The following is a 22,507-nucleotide window of genomic DNA, read 5'->3' as shown; positions in this document are numbered from 1 at the left end:
CAGCTCTGCCTCACCATGCCCTCAGCACCACGATGCCTGACCTCGCTCCAGATCTAAAACAATAGAACCAGTCGACTAAATGAAACCTTTGAAGCCATGAAACAAACTGATCATTTTCTCCTGTAAAAAATGGCGTGTGGCCTCCCCGCCTTGCAAGGCGGGTGATGGAAGCCGCCAACTGTGCCACTAGGATGAACAAACATTTTCTAGAGAGGTGAGAAAGACGGAGAAATGGAGTGGTACATTCACTGGGAGAGAGACTGGAGAGGCAATGGCGGTAACAGGAGCCTGGAGTTTATGTAAACTCAGACTCAGCCTCAGAACATGCCACCTGGCCTTGGAAGTGCCCCAGCTCTGGGCAACATTGGAGGTCAAGATGAGGAACAATTCACTTCATGGACTGGAGCTCCTCAAAGGACCACCATGGTCTGTGATGTCACCAGAGGCCATGCTGGTGTTTGTCTGTGGTCTGTGCTGCTGCCACGGGCCATGATGAAGCCTAAGATCTATGTGGACATCCTCAGTCTGTGCTTGAAGTCTTGGTGATGTCCTTGGGCTTTCCTGCCTTGGGGGGGGGTCATGTTAATATGAGTGGCCTGTATAGCCACTTGAGGTCAAATCGAGGCCCATGGTCCACGCTGCCGCTGAGGGCCATGAGCGAGTCTGTGGTGCTGATACAGCCAGGGGCCGTGTTGATGGCTTTAGCCAGTGCTGCTAATAGGTTTTCTGTAATGCAATAATAGGGTTCTCTGCTGATGCAATAAGCCAAATCAAGCCAAAAAGAAAAAGCAAAAGAACAGGTACATTTGAGCCAAGCAACACCTGAGAAAGAGAAAGTCACACACCCAAACTAAAACAAAGAGCTTATATACCCTGTAGGTGAGGGGTTATGACACATCCTCCCCAAGCTGGGTTTGTGCCCAATTATGGTCAAAAGCTGACCACTTTAGGTGGGGTCTTGGGCTTCTGGCAACTTCAGGGGAGGAGTTTCTGCAGCCACAAAAAAAATGTAGAATTACGGTTTTTGGCACCTTTTCTTTGTTGGAGATTCTCTGAGAGGGCAGGGTTTGGAGCGAGAGAAATGGGGCTTTCTGGATCAAGCAGAGTGAACTGGGGGTTCCAACTGAACAGTTACCACCCAAGGCTATGCAGATATTCATGGTTGGTGGCACCACCTGAAGCCATGTTGATGCCTGAGGAACCTGCTGCAGGCCAGGGACCATGTTAAAGTGAGTGGCCCATGCAGCCACTGGGACCATGCTGATGTCCATAGTCTGTGCTGCTGATGAGCCATGTGTGAGTCAGTGGTCCTGATACTGCCAGTGGCTAGATTGATGTCCTTGGTCCACATTACCACCTAAGGCCATGCAGATGTCTGTGGTCTATGCTGTGGCCTGAATCCATGTTGATGTCCACGAGCCATGCTGCTGCAGAGGGCCAGGCTGATGTGAGTGGCCAGTGCAGTCATCTGGGGCCATGTTGATGCCTGAAGTCTGAGTGTCGTGTCTGAGTCCACGATGCTACCCATGATGTCTGGGACCCATCTTACCAAAGAGGGCCATGAGAATTTCCATGGTCTGTGCTGCAGCCTGAATCCATGTTGATATCTGTGGGCCGTACTGCCTCTGGGGTCATACTGACAGGAGTGGCCTGCACCACCACCTGAGGCTATGACGATTGCCAGGATCTGGGATACCTCTGCTGGTCTTGTCTGGGTCCATGGTCTGTACTGTGGGAGACTTTGATTCATGCTCACACTGACTGTGAAGAGCAAGGAAGCAGTAGTCTCAATGACTGGAGACACAGTTGACAAGGAAGGACATGGAAGGCTTCTGTGACAACCTCTACTTACCCCTGTCCCAACGCCCTCGACACGAAAAATAAAAAAAGTTAGAGCCTAAACAGGAAACCATTGGGGAGAACTCTTTAAAGTGGGATAAGGATGCTGAAGCGTGGCTCCCCACAACTGATGGCTTCTGGCAGGGGTGTGGGAGGGCAAGGAATTGGTTCTATTTAAGGGGCGGGCCGCTGTGCGTGTGACCACACTCCAGTGAGCACGGAGATAGCACAAAGTGGACTACTTGCACTTCTTTTTCTACTCTTAAACTTTTATTTATTTATATTTTGGGAGGTCCCAAGGGTGGAGGCAGGAAGGACTGAGGAGCGAGTGTGATCAGGTGCATGATGTGAAATTCCCAAAGAATCAATGAAAGCATTGTGTTGGGGGAAAAAAATGTTTGCATCAACTGCTTTCTCTCAGCAGTGGAAAGCCGCCTAGCAGAGCATCTAGGAAGAATATTCTAAAATATCAGAAGTTTCTCTTCAAGGGATGGAGTAGTCCTTGAGTTGAGAACCCACATCTGACTAAACACGATCAAACAGAAACTCACTGGGCAGCTGAAGAAACCGTCTTCAAAGGAGGAGATTTGTCAACAATCATCCATCGAACACTTCCTCCTCCTACTTTGCATTTGTGGGGAGGAAGATTTGTTTATTTCTGTTTTATTTGTATGAATGGTTTGCCTGCATGTATTTTTTTTATTTAGCATTAACATAATTTCTTTATTGATTCTTGGGAACTTCACATCATGTGCCCCAATTCTGCTCACCTCCCAATCCCCCTATACCTCCCCTCACCAAAAAAAGAAAATTCTAAAAAAATCAAATCAAAACAAGCTAGAAAATAAACAAACAAACAAAAAAAAATACAAGCAAAAACCTCTTTGCTTCTCCTTCTTTCCCGCTTTTCCAATGCCTCTTCATTCATCCTGGTGGCATTGGAAGTGGTGTGTCACACGGTACACCCTTTTGTCTAGTCAGTTTTACCAGCAAATGTTCATTGCAATGAGGCATTGGTCTGGTCTAAGGTCTCTGGTTTATGGTACACCATCTTCACCACAGCCTCACTGAAACTCCTCTGGGATATTCTGCTGTCTCCCCAAGTCGTGGAGCTCCTGCAGGTATCATTCCACAGGACCAGTCCCTTCACACACTCCAGCAGGTAACAGATGGGACAGATGTTAGGGTGGGCCAACCCAAAACCCTGCAGAGGGCCTGGGTGGTAGCTGAGATTGTCAGTCAAGGCCATTGGTGCCACCCCACAAAGGTAAGGGGGTAGAGTCAACTCTCCTACATCCATCCGTCATGGTCAGTTCTCCTCTGCTGTGGTGAAGGGTGGGGCCATCCCTCCTGAGTTCAGGTGCCAGGTTTCTTGTTGCAGTGTGCAGAGAGGGGCAGGGCCAGTGAGGTGGCTCAGCATGGCCCTCTGATTTCATCACAAATGGTTCCTATGGCCCCCTGTGGTGATACAGGCCACAGGCATCAACACAGACCCCAACTGCAGCAAGACCATGGACCCAGACATGGCCCTTGGCAGTAGCTTCGACCTGGACCACATTCTGGCTCTGTGTGGAAGCACCAGCCACTCAGATCAGGATGGCTCTGGCAGTGGAATGGTGCAGTCCCTAGACATCAACAAGTCCACAGGCTGAGGTCCCAAACCCAGGCTTCCATGTGACCTTTGGTGGTAGTGCAGGCCTTGGACTTTAACACTCCGGCTGCAGTAGGATTACAGACCCAGACATGGTCCTCAGCAGTAGCCAGATCTGGTGGCAGTGCAAGTCACGCAGATCTGCACAGCCCCAGGGGCAGTGTGGCCCTCAGACACACTTGGGCATCTGTATGGCTTTCAAGAATAACAGTAACCTAGGACATCAACACAGATCCTGACTGCATTATGGCCACAGACCCAGACATGGCCCCCAGCTGCAGCTCTAACCTAGACTTCACTATGACATCGAGTACGGCACATGCCACTCAGATCTGTGTGCACCCGGATACAGCATGGCCCTTGAACACCAACATGGATTCAGGTGACTGACCTGACCCCAGGCATCCACACAACCCTCAGTGGAAACAGGAGCTTCAGACATCAACCCAGACCCTGGCTGCTATGAGGCCTGGATGACAACATGGTCTTGGGTGGCAACACAGGCCACTCAGATCTTTATGGCTCCAGCTGCCTGCATGGATGTTGTTATGTATGTGAACTGAACATTTTTTTTAAAAGTGTGAGTGTGTTTGTGGGCAAGTATATAGTATATGTGCATGGATGTGGATGTGTGTGTGTATAGTATGTGTGTGAATGTGTGAGTGTGTGCATGTGTATAGTATATGTGTGTGGATGTGGATGTGCGTGTATATAGTATATGTGTGTGGGTGTGTGAGTTTGTGCATGTGTATAGGATATGTGTGTGGATGTGTGAGTGAGTGTGTGTGTGTGTGTGTATAGTATATGTGTGTGGATGTATGACTGCACTGAGACCGTAAAAGCATGTCAGGTATCATTTTCCACCCTTTCCCCTGGAGGTAGGGCCCCTCCTGAACGTGGAGCTAGGCTAGCAACCAAAGAGTCCCAGTGATCCTCCTGTCTCTGCCCACCACAGCACTGGGGTTACAGGCACAAGTACAGCCCCTGCTGACTAATGTTTGAGGATCTGCACTCAGCCTTCATACTGATGCAGCAAATGCTGTTAACCTGAGCCATGTTCCCAGCCCCATAAAGGAACAGCTTCTCTGGTCACACTCTAGCCTGGGTTCCGGAGACACAAAGATGATACGGGATGCTCTTAGTTAGAAAGGAAACGCTGGTAATAGCAACGATAGTGTGGGTAGATTCTTTCACTAGCTCACCACCCAACCAAATTAACTACACATTTTTTGTTTTTGTTTTTGTGGAGTGTGTGTGTGCACACACGTGAGTACGGGCATGAGTGTGCCACATAGTGCTTGTGGCAGAGGACTTTCAAGAGTAAGTTTTCCCGTTTCCACTGTGGGATGCCAGGGATCAAATACTGACTGTCACACATGTGGGACAAGCACTTTTACCTGTTGAGCCACTTCACTGGCTGCAAACTTGCTTTTTATGCACTCAAAATCTTCAGCACCAACTCCACCAGTCTAAATTCCCAAGTTAAGTCTCTGTCTCCTGGGGAAGAGCCTTCTTATGTAACCAAGAGCTGGAGGTGGGTTTTGGTTGTTTGTTTTAAGACGGTCTTTTAATTTAGCCCAACTGACCACAAAATCATGATGCTCCTGCCTCAGTGCTGGGATTATAGGTGTGCCCCATCACACCTGGCTTGGAAGAAGGATCTTAAGGAAAGAAGACGATGGAAGCCTCTTAGTGCAGTCAGTTCTGAGCGGCCTGATAGACTGTTTTTAAAAATGTTGGTGCTGTTGGGTGATGGTGGCGCACGCCTTTAATCCCAACCCTCAGGAAGCAGAGGCAGGCAGATCACTGTGAGTTGGAGGCCAGCCTGGTCTATAAAGCTAGTTCCAGGATGGCTAGGGCTGTTATACAGAGAAACCCTGTCTTGAAAAACCAACAAAACAAAACAAAACAAACTAAAACAAACAAACAAAAAAACCGTTGGTACTGCTGTGAGACTCATCTAGATGGAGAAACAGACCTATGTGCACCAAGCTAGTATTAGACCATATTCAAAGCAAGTAGGGGCACTTTTCTGTGTGTGTGACTCCCAAGCTCTCCTTTCTGAACACTAATGACCCCATTCTGCCAAGGCAGGCATGAACAGGTCATGTTTGAAGGTCCAGGACTAAGAAGGGCAGAGCTTTTATCGTAACCAAGCCCTGACATGTTGCTGGTATGTGCTCAGTCACTCAGGGTTTCTCAGCAACGAGAGGTAAGAGAACTGGGGTTTCGGAGGGCCCCTTAGTGTCTTGATAAGACTCAAAAGAACCGGGACAGCTTGTGCTGTGAAGTCTAGGTTCATGTCACTCAATGGTTAACACTGGTTCCTTGCTGCTGGCTCTGTGTGTGCTGCTCTTATTGGTATTTACTCACAGTGACAACTCAAACATGAGCCTAGAAGGTCAACATTGCTCCTGCTTCCCTTCTCATCCCAGCCCTGTCTCTCGGGGCCAGGATGCTGATCCAGGACAGATGGGATTCCTTTGGCAGAAGTGACCCCGAGGCTCTGAGAGTGTCCTAAGGGGGAAATTTCATTTTGCTGTTTGCAGTGCAAACAGGATGCCACATCCTTCAAGCACAAGAGAATAATGAACCTCCCGGAAATGCCAAGAAGTCCTTGAGGAGCTGAAACAGCCTTGATTCCGGAGAAGGGGAAAAACCATAATAATGATATTACCCCAAAGAAACTACTTAGAGGACTCAGTTGATTTCTTTTAACCTGAAAGTAAAGCTCTGCGAGGGAGACACGATACAAAAGGAGGTCCCTTGAAGCAGTGGATGTTGCAACACTGTATCCAGATGGCTCTTTGTAGCATAGGCTAACCTGCTAGGGAAGGAAATGGGTAGGAGGCAGCCTTCACACCAGGCAAGCAAAGGGAAATGTGCATTTAATTTTAAACAAGAGTTCTTGGGCTCCCGACCACAGACAACAGAGGAGAGGAAAATATCAATATTGTTTGGTGTGTGCTATCTTGAGAGAATTCGTTCTCTCGGCAGTCACCGCAGACAGTTCCCATGTGTTTACCTGAGGGCAGTGGATTCCAAAGGGAGTCCAAGCCAGCACGGATTCTCAGAGGAGCCATCTGTATTATAGATGCGGGGCAGAGACGTCATTTGATCAAACTATTACAGAAATACCTGGCTTATCAGAATTTTCAATGCTGCTATACTGCAGGGCATCTAGGTACCTTGTAACATTCCAAAAAGGGGCAGTATGTGGTAGCTTCCAAATTTAGATGAAAAGGTATTTTTCATAGAATGCTTCCCCGGACCCAGCATTCTAGCAATGCTGTCTGGGAGCTTTCTTTTAACCCTATGTCTGATTATCGTCTCATCTGTCAATCTTACTTGAGCCGGTGTTTCCTCACTCTGCTGACCTCTTACACTAGTCTCAAGCCCCAAACACCTCCACCATATTCCTTATACTACTCAGTTACCTTTACCAAGTTTATCTCTTCTGCCGACTCTGAGATACCACAACATCTGGGTCAGTATACCTCTGCTTTTCCTTGGAATAAAGACAAGTCGTTGAGTGCCAGCCAAAGACAGGAACTGTCCTAAACATTTTCTCAGGAGTCCCTCAGCCTTCATGGGGAATTAGTTCCAGAGCCTGGGGCACCAAAATTTTAAGTCCTATATGTAAGTTACCTTAGCATTTGCATATAACCCAACTGTACAGATTAAACTCTCTCTAGATGAAATATGAGGATGCCATAAATCGAGTTGTTTTATGGTATCATTTAGCAAATAGTGGCAGGGAAAACATACTCAGTACAGATGCAATGTTTTAGTTACTTATTTAATTATTCGTTCATTTATTTAAGTAGAGTATATAACCCAGGATAACTTTGAACTCTCCATGTAACCAAGGATGATATTGAACGTCAGATCTACCTGCCTCCACTTGTCAAATGCTGAAATCGTAGTCACGTTTTACCGCACTGCTTGATATAACACTGGGAGTTAAATTAAGGGCCTCACGCATGTTAAGCAAGCGTTCCTCCAACTCAGCTCCATACAGGCTGGCCTCCATCTGTAGTAGAGCTGGGATGGCCTTGAACTCCTGATTTTTCTGTTTCCTCTCCCCGAGTTCTGGGACAAGAAGAGTGTGTGACTAGACACCAAAAACATCAATAAAAAATATATTTTAACTACAGTTGCTTGAATCTACGACTATGGAAGCTCTGGATACGAAGGACCAGCTGGGTTTATTTGCTCATTCAACTTTCTCTGAAACCTCACCTTTGAATTTTTTCAAATATATGTGGATACTTTGCCCACATGCATGTGTGTGCACCACGTGTGTACCTGCTGCCCACGAGGTCTAAAAGGGTGTGTGTAGCTCATTAGAACTGGGGCCGTAGACTTATGTGAGCCATCGTGTGAGTTCTGAGAATCAAACTGTGTCCTCTGAAAGAGCAGCTGGTGCACGTAAGCACTGAGCTATCACTCCAGCCTCTCTCTGAAATGTTTATAAGCTGAAAAGCAGACAGGGTTTGGTGTCTTGTCCAAGGACCCGTGGCTTATTAGCAGCAGCATCATAGAGGGAGCACAGATCTTGAGTGACAGAACTGTAACCCACTCCAGATGCTACAGACTGGCCCCCCGGGTTTCCTGTCTTCAGTTCCACTTCCCAGGCCTTGACCCAAGGAGAACCTCAGGGAGTCCAGACAGAGAGTTTGGTCCCGACGCCAATAGGGGCCATTAGGCATCAAGAAGTGGTGGGGCGGGAGTGGGTTGTGCGGTTGAAATCTCTCACCTAGAAAAAAAATACAGAACAGGTTGGTTAAAGTCTGACCATAGAGAGCAGAGAATAGTTATGAAGACTAACCTAAGAATTCATTTAATTCTTACAAAAGCCTAAAAGGTTGGGGTACTGGTCTCCCCACTCCCATCCTACCAATGGAAAAACTAAGGATCTGAACCAAAGTTACCCAGCTAGAAAGTAGGTCAGGCCAGGTTTTGAGTTGAGATTTGTTTATTATTGAAATGAAGCCACAAATATTTCCAAAGTTCTCCAAGTGTTTTCATTCTATGTGTAAACTTCCTTGAGAAGCAGTCCCTAACTGTTTGTAAATTCACAGAAAGGGGACAGACTGGATGTTGTGAACCAGTGAGAAGGGCGATGTCCTCCTTGCATGCCTTCGAGCCGAGCTGTTCTGGTGAGTGCGGCTCTGGGCAGAAGTAAAGAGATGCCGGGGACAAGTCACCTTGAGAATGACCCAGAAGGAGACTGCAGGATGGGGAGGGGGGAGATGTGAGAGGCAAGGGTGAAAGCAGAGCCAGAGAGACTCCTAGGGATCAGCCTGGAAACCGGGGTATCTCCCCCAGCTTCCATTGCCTCCTTTGACCTCTCGCCTGGGCTGCTGGTTCCCAGTTTCCGCAGCTGAATTTCTACCCTGCTCCCTGTTTTCTGCTTTATCTTTGCCAAAGAGCCAAAACCTGGTAGGGGGACAAGTTGAGGAAAAATGACTGGTATAAGGTAAACAAAAACTCAAGCAGGAACAGTAACAGAGCACCCCATTGTTACCTAACAGAAATCTAAATCCCAGACAGGTACCTGTCATGTGCCAGGCACGCACAGCTAAGCACTGGACACGTCGATGGAGGCACAGATTAAGGTATATCAAAACACACCTTGAAAAAGTCCTACTGCACCGAAGTCCTGGAAGAGGAGAGATGGAGCACACTTGCCTCAACTCCAGCACTTGAAATTCTATGAACTCTCCAAACAGGAAAGCTTGGAGCCCATCATAAGCAAAAATGGGATCCAAAGGGCTTGAGTAACTGTTCCAATACTAGCTTGTCACTGGCCACAAATTCAGAATCCTGAATTCTCCATCTCTAGATGCTTCTCTGCTAGTGGAAATACTGACGCAGAGAAGCGCAAGGAGCTGGCATTCTTAGGATCTCAGTCAGATTCTCCCTGCCTTCTCCAGAGGAAGGGCTACACAGGAAGTTGTCTCAGAGTTTGCTAACAGTTACTGTAGGGTTCCTTTCTTCAGAGCAGGCAGCTAGGGAGATGGTCCCAGGCAACGTGACACTGTCCTCAGAGACACCATCCCTTGGGCTGGTAATCTACTTAGGAAAACAGTCTTTAGGCCTCTTTAAACCTGTCTCCGCAGCCCTGCTGGGAATGGAACCTAGGGCTTCCAGCACACTAGGCAAGCTCTCCACACTGAACAATATCCCCAGCATTATTAAAAAACAAACAAACAAACAAAAATGTATAGGTCTTATTCACACACCTCTCGGCACCTTTGACAACAGATGGGTTCCTAGTCACTATATCAAACATCTTTAGTCATATCAAGTTCAATTTTTATCCCTAACCCCATAGAGAAGGGCCCAACTCTCAGAGCGAATGACCACCCAAGGTCATAGAGAAAATAATTAGAGCAGTCACTCAGGGTTACTACTTAGTGGGATCCTGGTGGTGTAGAGAGCCAGTGCGGAAGGCAATCATAAATACAGTGACATTTCAGAATCCAAAACTAGGACATTAGTCTGACAACCCCTGGTGCATTCCCAGAGGCAGAGAGGGGTGACTAGAACTGGCATTGCCCCAGATAAAAGGGATTAGTGGTCCCGACTGCAAGAAATCACCCAGCCCAATCTGCTCATTCACAGTTGAGGCCCCTGAAGCCAGGAGAGACTTGGTGACTTGACAGAGGAGGAGGAGGAGGTGGTGGGCAGAAATGTTTTCTGTTTTCTCAAGTCTCAAGGTTGAGTCAACAGGCGTGGGTGGGCAGAGGACAAAAAGGAACCATTGTTCCAGGCGTGCTCCCTCAGATGGACTGGACTGACCCACAGTCCCTGGTGTAATACAGAATAGGTGTGGCTCTCCCCTATACACCAGAGGCCACACTGGAAGCCAGCTGAAGCTGAGGGGCTCAAGTTCTTGCAGACCGAGACAGAAGGCCTTTGGACAACTTTACAGAGGTGATTTTTTTTTTTATTGTTTTTGTTTTTTTCAGAGCGTATCATTTCATGCAAAGTAGCTGATATTTCCTAAGGTTTTCTCTTTTTTTTTTCTTCCAGAAACAGAATATTAAACTGACAAGGAGCAAAGCTAATGACCTCTCTGGCAAACCACATCCTGGTCTAAGTCGAGGCAAGCAGTCAAACTGACAGGAGTTTAACAAAGATCTACACAAGCCCCGTGATGAGCTAGGCAGCATAAATATTTATTAGTGGATCCTCAATTTGCTTCTAACCCCTACTGCATGTGCCATTTGACCTCATTTTATATTTAGTAAGAGAAGACACCAGGAAGAGTCCGCTCAAGGGCTCTGGGTGGGTGGGGCCCACTTTCAGCTAGCTGCCTTTGCCTGGAGACTATTAATCTCTAAATCAACACACTTCCACATTAAAAAATTACATCTCATAGCGTCCTTTTTAAACAGGATTTCTATCTAAATTAGGACTCGGGGTAGCAGATGGAATCCTTCCAGTGGTCAGCCTAACCTCTCCTCTTGCAAGTGCACAACCTCGATGCTGATAGAGAAATTGCTTCCTGGGAAACCAATTTTTTCCCTATTGTCCTATGTGCTGCTAGGCGACACCGCAGTATAGGGTGGGCTCCTGGCCTGGTAACTCCTCTGAGGGGCCCACAATGCACAGGCAGTGTGGCTGAGCCCGAGGTTTGGAAGATATGTGTGAATGGAAGTTGTGTTCCACTTCCACGGTTTAGACATTTTTTCCCCTGCTGCTTATTTTCCATCTGTGGAGCCGCTGTGCAGCCTGCAAGGGCCTGGAGCTAGTGTTCTCAAAGCCCTGCGCTGCCCACATTACACCCACTATTACCAGGGCTCAACAATTAGTTCATTCATTACTTCGTTCATTCATTTCCTTTACGTTTGTTTCCAAAGCAGCGTAACACGTCAGTCAAGCTCATTCTTTATTCCACTGGTGAAGAGTCTGGGCAGAAGGTGAATGCCCGGCTGCAACGCGCTCCCAACACACTGTTCAAACGAGGGCCCTTTTCTCTCTTCGCTGTCTGCCTCAACCTTCAATCCAGCCTTGAATGAGCGGGAGTGACGGTGAACTTGAGACGAGCTAATAAAAACCTGATCTCCCTGATAGTATCTTCTTTAATTATTTAGAGAGAGGGACAGGCTGTTTAAAAACACTTCCTGTTCTAGTTCTTGGGTTGAAACTCTCAGAGTCGGTGGCAGGTCGTGGAGCGGGGAACGGCAAGGGGTTGTCACTGTGGAGAAGGTGCAACAGAAAAGATGTTTGGGAGCCGTGGTTCTCAACCTTCCTCATGCTGCGACCCTTTAATACAGTTCCTCGTGTTGTTGTGGTGACCCCAACCACAAAATTATTTTTGTTGCTACTTCATAACTGTAATTTTGCTACTGTTATGAATAGTAACATAAATATCTGTGCTTTCCGATTGGTCTTAGGTGACCCCCGTGAAAGAGTCATTCAGCCCCAAAGGGGTCATGACCTCGAGGTTGAGAACCGCTGCTTTAGATGCAAAGAGGAAGGTGGGGCTGAAGACCTGTCATTTAGAGAAATGCTATACTTAAATTTCTTTGGCCACCAAAATTATCAGCAAACATTCTACATGCTAGAGAGAAGACAGGAGAAGGCTGGAGAGCAGGCAAGTCTGACTCGTGTGGGAATGTGGGAGAGCCTGGGAATACAGAGGGAGGGTGAGAGGGTCAGGTCAAAGGTCACTAGTTGTATAAAATAGGACAGGCCTTAAATGTATCTAATCCTGGGCATCTTCATCTACAAAACATAACATCAGATGTCTGAGAGGAGATTTGAAGATGAAGTTGGGGGGAATACAGGGAAGATGAAGTGGCCGGAACACAGGGAAGTCTAAAAGAACTTGCCAAGGATGTAATACATGGTGAAAAGTACCAAGTGAGAATAAGACCACTGCCATAATTTTGAACCAAATCTGAAGCAAGCTCTAATCAAATACTGGGCAGTATGTGATGTACTCTGACCAGGTCCGTTTCTGGGCTGCCAGAAAATGGCCCCAAGTCATGTTTTGCAAAGGCTCAAAAAGGCAAACCCACAAGGACACCATATCAGGGCAAACATAAGCCCTGACAAATTTCTTGCCTACGTGCCTCCCACCTACATGTGATCAAGCTCACCCAGTACAGATGGGTCAAATGAATTTATTTAGGGTAGCAAAAACATAATGATAGCCTCCAGCATTTCAGGAAATATTTGTCCTTGAGTGAGGGGCTTACAGGTTAGAGGCACTTTTGTTTCATGGATATCCTAGGCACAATAATTAAAATTTAAAACAAATTTTGGTATAGCTTGTTTTTTTTTTTGTTTGTTTGTTTGTTTACTCTTTGGGGACCTGCTGCCACCCAGATCCCAAATAAATACACGAAGGCGTAGTCTTACTTACAAACGTCAGGCCTTAGCTTGGCTTTCTCTAGCCAGCTTCTCTTAAACTAACAAGTTTCTCTTCTACATTTTGCCTCTGGGCTTTTCCCTTTCTCTATTCTATTTGCTGTTCTTTCCTTCTTACTCCGTGGCTGGTTGTGTGGCTGGGTGGCTGGCCCCTGGCAGCCTCCTCTCCTTCTCCTTTGTTCCCTCCTCTTTTCTCTTCTCTTGTTTATTCTCTCTGCCTGACAGCTCCTCCTATTTCTCTCTCCTGCCTAGCTATTGGCCAATCAGCTCATAATTAGACCAATCAGGTATTTTAGATGGGCAAAGTAACACAGCGTCACAGAGTTAAACAAATGCAACACAAAAGAATACAAGACATCATTGCATCATTAAGCAAATATTCCACAGCATAAATGAATGTAACACATCTGCAACTAATATTCCACAACACGTTGACTCTCACAATTTATGTGTGTGTGTGTGCGTGCATGCGGGTGTATGAGTGTGTGTGTGTGTGTGTGTGTGTGTGTGTGTGTGTGTGTGTAAAGTTACAAATAAATAGAGCAATCAATCAACAGAAAAAGGGAACCAAACAAGTGACTGCCTGAACATCTGACAGTGTTTCTGGTAGATTTCTTTCTTTCTTAGGCTTTATACCTCAGAACATGCCCTTGAATCCCTCGCACAAATTTAATAACCATGCAATAACCAAGCACTTAATTAGGATTAGACACAATATTCAGGGAATTTCTGGGTATTTTAATGAAAAAAAAAATCCCAAAAGGAAATCCTGGAAGCAGGGCAGCAGGTAGGAGACATGGAAGGTGCAAGCTGCACTATGGTGTCTGCTCACAGATTTGCCTGGTCCATGTGGGATTGGCCAATCAACTCCTTTCCTGGAAGAGAAAAACACACTGAGCAGAGAGAAAAGAAGAGAGGGCTGATGCAGATGAGCCTGCCTCCGTCTGTCAATGATGCTAATAAACTATCAACAGTTGGGTAGTTTATAGACAGCAGAACTACGTTTTCACATGTGGAGGCTGGGAACTCCAAGACCAATGAGCCAGCAGTGTCAGGTGTTTGGTTTGGTTTTAAGATGGAGCCTTGTTTCTTACCCTCCAGAGGGGATAAAAGCCATCTTCATAGGACAAGAGGCACAGAAGGACACAAGGAGCTTGAGCCAGTTCCCTCTAGCCCTTTCGTTACATATTAATCCTGTCTATAAGGTCACAACATTTACAATCTAATTACCTCAAAGAGGCCCCACCTCTTAGTACTGTTGCATTGGGGAACAAGTTTCAACAAGGATTTGGGAAGGGACACAGGCATTGAAACTCTAGCAAGGCACAGCTTGCAACATTAGCAGGGAAGGGAAACAATAGAAACAATAGCCATCTTAGGAGAAGCCAGGATCAACGCTTTCACAGTCCTGGTGAATGCATTAAAACTAATTTCAACAACTGAACAAAAAAAGAAAGAAAGAAAAAGGAAAGGAAAGGGCATGGCTGCCTCGGTAGGTGGAGGAGAAGGTTTATTACAGATAAAAGGAGAGCAGAGGCAGGGACATCTGGGAGAGTCCAGAGTGGACATGACCAGACTGAGCCCGGCCATGTAGGGAGAGGGTTAGGGGAAGAAAGAGAGGGGAACCAGGTGCAACAGCCAAAAGGACAAAGGTACAAAAAGGACACAGGTAACCAAAATGTCTGGATTCCCTATATATAGGGAAGAACTGAGGGAAGGGCAGTGCAGTCCCTGGACCACAGAGTTCAGGGTAGAGGGCAGGGTGGGCCAATCATACCCTGTAACAGGTAGGGACTGAGGGATGCTGGGAGAACCTGGAGGCTAGATCTGTTTTGATGTTAAATAGGCACCTCAGCTGTTTGTCCTAGGTTTGAAATTTAACAGCAATAATTATGAAGAATCTGTCTGGGCAAAGCACTGAAAAATAGTGGAATGAATAATTTTATTTAATATTCACATGGAGTTTGCTGTGTTCTAGGCACATTCTTACGGCTCTTATAAATATTAACTTGGTTAGAATTCAAAAAAACTCAAGGTGATGGATATTTTATTATCCCCATTTTTTTTTCTTTTAAATCACAATGAAACTGAGTCTGTGGGCAGGGTTTTGGTAGTGTTAAATGTAGTCCTTAGAACACTGTAAAATCTGATTCTTGTGATTTTTATTTGTGGTTTAATAGAGGAAGAAGCTCAGACCAAAGAACTCATGTAGCCTAATTACAGTTACATGGCTACGTGGCTGAATTCCACTACACCAAACCATCTCCAGGGTTTCCAGGGTTCTCCCTCAGGGAGCTTTGATGACACATGATAATGTAACTGGTCCATCAGGAATAATACATTCTAAAGAGAGAGTCAGGGTGCCCCTCTTGTGCTATCAGACCATTGAATTATAGTTTTGCCAGTAATCTGACCTGGGGGCATCAAGACATGGAACTTACCTGAGGGGAAAAGGATTTATAATTTTCTAGATGACCTTGCAGGACAGGCCTATAGCTGAGACAATGGTGGGCAGGGACCACACCATGCCCCACTCTTTAGTTTTGCCTGCCCCTTGTTTTCTAGATAAACACTACGTGGATTCTTGAAGGCAGACTTGTAGGAGTTGCTGGGATCCCTCTTCCCCATACGGCCCTAGTGAATAAGTCTCTTTCTTTCTGTCTTTCGCTATTAGTTTGACTCCTTTGGTTGGCTTATTGGGGAGGAGTGGGTCCTGGCTTGTTGGCAGTATGGGCAGTAACCCAGAAGTGCAAGAATTTACTCCGTCCTGTTCCTCCCCTTTCTCTTCTCTGGCACTTTCTAAGAGAATAGACTTTCTGGCCTGGTTGGAGACTCAGCATTCAATCTGGGCTAGTTCAGTCACTTTGGCTAAGATATTACCCCTAGGAAAGTGGGCTCACTTTAAAGCATGCTAAAGAGACAGGCAGAATAGTTATTTCAAAACCAAACAAAAAGCATTTTGTCATTTCACTTGTGTGAGTGTTTTGCCTGCGTATTTGTGCATGCAATGCACGTTTGTGTGTGTATCATGTGTGTACTTGGTGCTCACAGAGGTCAGAAGAGGGCATTAGATCTCCTGGAACTAAAGTTATGGATGGTTATGAACCACCTTGTGGGTAGAGAGAACTGAGCCCACGTCCTCTTGAGAAGCAACAAGTGCTCTGAACCTTTAAACCATCTCTCCAGTCTCAGAACAATTAGTTCTTTAGTGAGATGGCAGGCTTTCCCTTCCCAGAATCCCCACTCCTAACACAGTAGCTTATGGGCAGCAGTCATGTGAGGGTCGTAAGCTTTCTGCATGCCCTTTCCTTTCCTTCTCTCTCTTTTCTAAGCATGCTTTCCTTGACACATTCTGGGTTGCTGGACTGCCATGTGTCTGACTTCCATGCTAACTTCAATGGTGTGACCTTTGCTTCTCTCCTCCTCCAGGAAGTGATGATGTTTACTCTTTACCTGCCTTGGTTTTTGTTTGCTTGGTTTTTTTTTTTTTTTTTTTTTTTTTCGAGACAGGGCTTCTCTGTACAGCTCTGGCTGTCCTGGAATTCACTCTGTAGACAGGCTGGCCTTGAACTCATAGAGGTCTGTCTGCTGCCAAGTGCTGACATTAAAGGCATGCACCACCATGCCTGACTAAAATTATTTCATGTTTAATTATGTGTCTGCGTGTTGATCTGTGCACGTGAATGCAAGAGTCTGGAGAATAGTGGTGTCAGACTCTCTGGAGCTGGAGTCTCACATGGTTCTGAGAGCCCCATCATGGGTGCTGGGGGGAACCGAACTCGGGTCCTCTGAGAGAACAGTATATGTTCTTAACCACTGAGTCATCTCTTCAGTCCTTTCTTTTAAACTCTTAATAAAATTGTCCTTGAAAAAATAAGTAAATAAACAAACAAATTGTCCTTGAACTTCTTCTATTTGAGTGTATTTTAAGTCATTTTATTTTAAGTCATTTTAAGAACCCTAAAAGGGACTCAATTTCTCCTGGATCAGGAAATGTGGCACAGAAAGAACCAGATTTCTAGGGAAACTGCAGCCACTCTGGCTCCCTGCCTCAGCAATGCTCTGGGGCCCAGAGATTTAAGGGTAGCGATTTCATTCCATTGTTCTGAACTCTGCTCCCATCTTACTCCCTATAGCACTCCCCACCGCTTCTAGTCTGCCCTACTGTACATCTCCCAGTCTCTGAAAAAGAGAGAGAGACAAGGAAGTGGCCTACAGAGCAAGGAGTCAGAGAACCCCAAGCAGAAGCCCAGACATCATTCCCTGAGAAGACTTACCAAGGCAGAGAAAGACCAGGGCTCGGTACAATAGGGTGACTATCAGCAGGGGTTTTAAAGTTAGGGTCAGGGAGATCCCCAGAGTCCTAAGACAGAAGAAATGGACTCAGGGGTCACCTTTTGTAGCTACTTCTGCCTTCTCCCTGCCCCTCTGTGCCGTTACCAGAAGTGCTGAGTTTGGGGCTTCAGAGTCTTTCAAGTCCTCTTGCTCTTTGCCCTCTAGTTCCTTAATGGATCAGCCTTCCTAGGGCGGGACCTGCATTCCTCACACCACCCTCTCAAAAGGACCTGATAAACCTGGTCTAGCCGGTGTAGTTAGTTAGCTGTAGTGGCTAGCGGGGAAAGCCAGGAGTCAGTGGGAGAATGCCTACATCCCGTCATACCTCCTGTTTGCTCTCTCTGCCCCACCCCAGGGGCTGAGTTAGCCCAGACTCTTGGGTTGTTCTGGACAGAACCAGGAGCACTGCTCTCAGCCAATGTTTGGTAAGGCTGAACTCAGATACTGGGAGAACAGACTGCGTGGAGAGGCAGGTGCATAGGAAGCAGGGAGTAACCAGTCTGGGACAATTGCCTGGAATAAATACAATTGTCTGTCACAGGCTTTTCTGTGCCAGCCAAGCCTGCTGAGCCGGCCAAGTTTAAAGGGACAATTGTGGACTTAGAGGCCAGCTGATATCATTACCGCAGTAACTGATTTCAGGAAGGAACCTAAGGTTCATTATAGAGGCAGAAGGCCGGAGTGGATGGGACAAGAAAGACCCGTGCTGAAGACTAGACCAATGCTGGGTGATGGTTTGTACCAGTGAGTGACGACCTGCCTAACTACCAGTGCCATCTCCAGCAAACAAAAGTGACCAGAGACCTTACAGTGTCTTTCCAGATATCAGGAGCCAACCAATGACCAACCAATCATGCACCTGCTGCCTCCTCCACTCCTCTATGATTGCGGGACCTGACGAGAGAAGACACCGCCACCTAGCTTGTCCCTCTGACCCCACCAACATTCATTATCTCTCAAAGGCTGGCTTTCTGTGTTGTAGGAAACTCACATCCGCCTATTCTTGTCTTCAGGGCTCTGAAGTCCAAACTGTGAAGACAGAAAGATTTAGCTGTATCAGCTGCCTCGGTGTATCACCTAGTGATGTCATCCTCCTCCTACACTTGAAGGAAGATTTGCCATCTTGTTCTCTCCGCTTCTTCTAGCCACTGTTAAGAAACTCTCACTGAGCCATCTCTCAGAGGTTAAGAGCATTGCCTGATCTTCCAAAGGTCCTGAGTTCAATTCCCAGCAACCACATAGTGGCTCACAATCATCTGTCTGGCTTTCAGGCATACATGCAGACAGAATATTGTATACATAATAAATAAATATTTAAAAAAAAAAAGAAACTCTCACTGAATTGGAGCCCCAGGGAAGAGGGCACTAACATGCTGCCCCAGAGAGAACCCATCCAGAGTACAACAGGACAAACAGATAAGTCGTTTAGGAAACCGCCCCTACCTTATTCCCTCCTCTGGACTTCAATGAGACATCCTTGAACTTTTTGTCTCCACGTAGCCAAAAGTGAGTTCAAACCTCTGGCCCTCCAGCTTCAACTTTACAACTGCAGTGACTGCAAGAGTACACACAGTTACGACAGTGCTGGAGGCTGAACCCATGTCCCCTGCATATTAGGTGCATACCTTACCAACTGTTCTATATCCAAAGCTCCCTCTCTAATAATTGCTCAGGGTCAATCAAGGCGATCGTCCCGCATACCTGGGAGTCACACCCAGGAAACTTGGTAGGTAAGAGTTCTATCAGGTGATCTGGGTCCCAGCGTAAGCATCTGTTTTTAGTTCTCACTAACAAGAAGGGAAGTGTTAGATCTGAAGTGATGTAGGCCATTTGGAAATAAAAAGAAAGCAGACAGACATCCCCAGAAGCAGAAAGGCTGCAATCTCTCCAAGGAGGTGAGACTGTGTGCACACGATTTGAGAGGGGGGGTCTTTGAGTTTTAGAGAAGGGAAAGGGGAAAACATTGGGGATGGAAGAGTCCATTTGCTGGTCAGTTCTCCGGCAGTCTCCACATGGTAGGTACCAGGGCATTTGATGTGGGGATCTGTTAACAAGAAGCCTCTATGGGTGTCACCAGTCAAGTTAACTTCCTTGTGCGGAGCTCCTCAGTCCACCTTCTGAAGGGTGGGAGGGCAGAAAGGGAGGCAGAAATGGAAGGAGGAAGGAGAAGTGGAAATAAAGAGGCCTGGCTAGGCATCGGTTGTGCTTCCTCACCACCGTGTGAACAGAAAAACACAAACAAGAGAAAGAAAGAAAAAGGAAAGGAAAGGGCATGGCTGCCTCGGTGGGTGGAGGAGAAAGGAGAAAGTTTATTACAGATGAAAGGGAGAGCAGAGCCAGAGACACGGACATCTGGGAGAGTCCAGAGAGGACATGACCAGACTGAGCTGGGCCATGTGGGGAGAGGGGGAGGGGAAGGGAGAGAGGAGAGAGAGGAACCAGGGCATCAAGGAAGAGACTGAAATACAAATGGTGAGGTAAGCAAAATGTCTGTATTCTATAGGGAAAAGTCTCTGGGGGAGGACAGCTCAGCCCCTGGACTGGAGAGTTCAGGGTAGAGGGTGGGGTATGCCAGCCTTACCCTGTAACTGGGAGGGACTGAGGGATGCTGGGAGAACCTGGAGGCCAGTCCCACTTTGATATATTAAATGGGCTTCTCCACTGTTCTGGATTTCAAAGTTAATACCTTGCTATCTTAGCCTTTCTGCCCTTTGTTTTTCTGGGTTTTGTTGGTCTGTTTGTTTTTGTTTTGGGCTTTTTGTGTGTGTGTGTGTGGTTTTTTTTTTGTTTTTTTGTTTTTTTGTTTTTTTTTTGTCTGCTCATTTGTTTTGGTTTTGGTTTTTGAGACAGGGTTTCTCTGTGTAACAGAGTTGCCCAGGCTGGTTGCAGGAAACTGAACTCAGGTCCTCTGGAAGAGCAGCCAGCCTTCTCAGCTGCTGAGCCATCTCTCCAGGCCCTGCCTTTTCTTTTTTAAACTGAGAACTGAACTTAGGCGGGCCTGTGCTATGTCTCTGATTCTGGTTCTATCTCTCATCTAAGCCTAGCTGCATATTAGCCGGAAACTGTCATCCAGTAAGCCAGAGAATAGGAGGGGAAGGAATCCTGCCTACTGCCTCACGGGAGTCAGTGTGCTTGTCCTGACTGCCCAGGGAAAACAGGCTCCTTTTGCTTGTGTATTCCTGGGATACACAAGTGTAGAACTGGTAGTGTTCTGTGTATGTAGCACACAGTCAAGGCAGCCTGATGTGTTTGTGTTTTCTTTGTGCACAGGGTCCACCTGCCCAGCTTAACACATTGCACACAAGAAATTAATAAACATCTCAAACTTGAAGGCTTCCTGCTGCTTCCTGGGCTCCTTTAATCTGGTTTTCCCATCCTCTGTTGTGACATTTCTGGGCTGAGCTTCAAAATCTCCACTGCTCTGTCTAATCTGAAAGCCCACGGCAGAAAGAGGAAGTAAGCATCTTCATTTTCTACTTGCCCCACTTACCAAGTCAAGGACTGCCAGACCAAGAGGTATGTACGCGCGGAGATGCTCTAGAAAAGTGGACTCTGACCTTCTGCAGAAACAGCCTCCGGGGGAAGAACGTATATGCTAGTTATTATGATGATGAACGTGTTGGAAGAAAAGCCAAAAACCAAATACCTTGTCTGCTACCTAAAAAGGTCCTTGGAAAAATTTCGGCTGCCAGCAAAACACTCAGCCAATCAGAGTTTTTCTGATGGCATCATCCTCCACGAACGAGTTTTATTGGTAGGAAAGCCCTTAGGTGTTGTGAGAGCGTGGAGTTTCCATTGTAGCACAAGGGAAATTGTCTGTGGCTTCGTTTAAGGTTCTACTGATTTCCACCGTGCCAATATTTCCAACCAAGCTGAGCCTGTTTGGGGCACTTGTTATAAACGGAAGTATTAAGACACTTGGTTTTCTTCGGTTTTCCAAAGCAGCTGATTCCAACCAAGTCTTCTAGTTTTGTTGTCTTGTTCGTGGCTGAGCATTTCTTGCACAGAGGCCTTAGGACCCTTGCATCAGTTCACCACAGAGGTAGGAAGCGAGGCCACTGCGGGTCAGGCAGTAGAAAGGACTCTTTGGGGGGGTGGGGAAGGAAGTGAAGCAGGCTACACGCCTGCATTTCCATCCGATGAATTCCCTTTGCAGGCACGTCCTAAGTCCTCTATGCCCTGAGATGCTGTGCTAAAAATAGCTCCAGGATTACCTCCCTGCTTTGCAGCTTGTAGTCCCCCAGACAGAGGCCCCGCTGTCAGCCAGTCTGTGCTGGAATTAGCACACGGTGTCAGCACTGGGTTGCATCCTGTGTCCTTTGGTTACCTGTGTCCAGGAGGCCAGCCACACCCATCCTTAACCACTGATGTAAAGGATGTCACGGGCTGACTCACTCTCTCTGTGTTATTTCAGACAGCAGGCTGTTCCTGCCCCCAGCACCTTTCCACACAGCAGCTTTTCCTTCTCTGTAACCGGCCCCACCCTCCAGCACATCCAGGAAACCTGAGCTCCCAGCTCTGGACTCCCAAGCTGTGTTAATGATTCTTGGACAGGCTTACGTATTCTTGAGTTTCTGGGTACCATCTGTATGTGTTCTCCTCATCCTCACGCAGACACACTAGAACATTCAGGTTCATTGAACCTGAAGTCAACCAGTCTGGAAATCAAAGTAGGTTGATATATTTATGGTGTAGAGATTTTGTAAGATTAATGGCCCAAAGGAATTTGAGAAAGATTGGTTAAACCGAAATCCTAGAATGTAAATGTTTAAATGTCTTATATATACATACATAAGTATATATAATCTCCTGCCCCCATTTTTCTCAGTACCTAATTCCTGGGGAGATGGAAACATACCTGGTTTTGTGTTCAGAAATCTTAGCAAATAAGTGAGATAGGTGTGTTTGTTTTTAAGACAAGTTTTCACGGCATTGCCCAGGTTGGTCCTAACTCCCAGGCTCAGGTAATACTCCTAGTTTATTCCCCAGAGTAGCCGAGGCTACAGTCACTCACTACCAAATGTAGCAAATAGGCAATTTGGGCATGAATTGCAGTCTGTCTCAGTAATGCTATGATGGACTACTGTGACCAAAGCAACTGGGGAAGGAATGGGTTTATTTGGTTTACACTTCCTTTTATCACTGTCCACCATCAAAGGAAATCAGGACAAGAATTCCAATGGGGCAGGGACCTGGAGGCAGGAGCTGATGCCGAGGGCTAATGGAGCGGCTGTGCTGCTTACCGGCTTGTTCACGGCATCTACAGCCTGCTTTCTTAGAGAATCCAGGCCCTCC

General features: G+C 46.7%; 1 long non-coding RNA gene across 1 annotated transcript; it reads right to left on the bottom strand.

Moving 5' to 3' along the window:
• Positions 1–7,309: 7,309 nt before the first annotated feature.
• Positions 7,310–21,631, bottom strand: LOC126487303 (uncharacterized). The gene is made up of 3 exons (XR_007588328.1): positions 20,703–21,631; positions 18,656–18,767; positions 7,310–8,249 (listed from the first exon to the last, which is right to left on the bottom strand). It is a non-coding gene; the product is annotated as an uncharacterized lncRNA (long non-coding RNA).
• Positions 21,632–22,507: the final 876 nt, after the last annotated feature.

This window comes from Alexandromys fortis, unplaced genomic scaffold (assembly GCF_014885135.2).
Source record: "Alexandromys fortis isolate MF-2015 unplaced genomic scaffold, M_Fortis_MF-2015_v1.1 scaffold_168, whole genome shotgun sequence".
Lineage (NCBI taxonomy): Eukaryota > Metazoa > Chordata > Mammalia > Rodentia > Cricetidae > Alexandromys > Alexandromys fortis.
The sequence above is the reverse complement of the archived record's forward strand: the minus strand, read 5'-3'. Positions and strand labels throughout refer to the sequence as shown.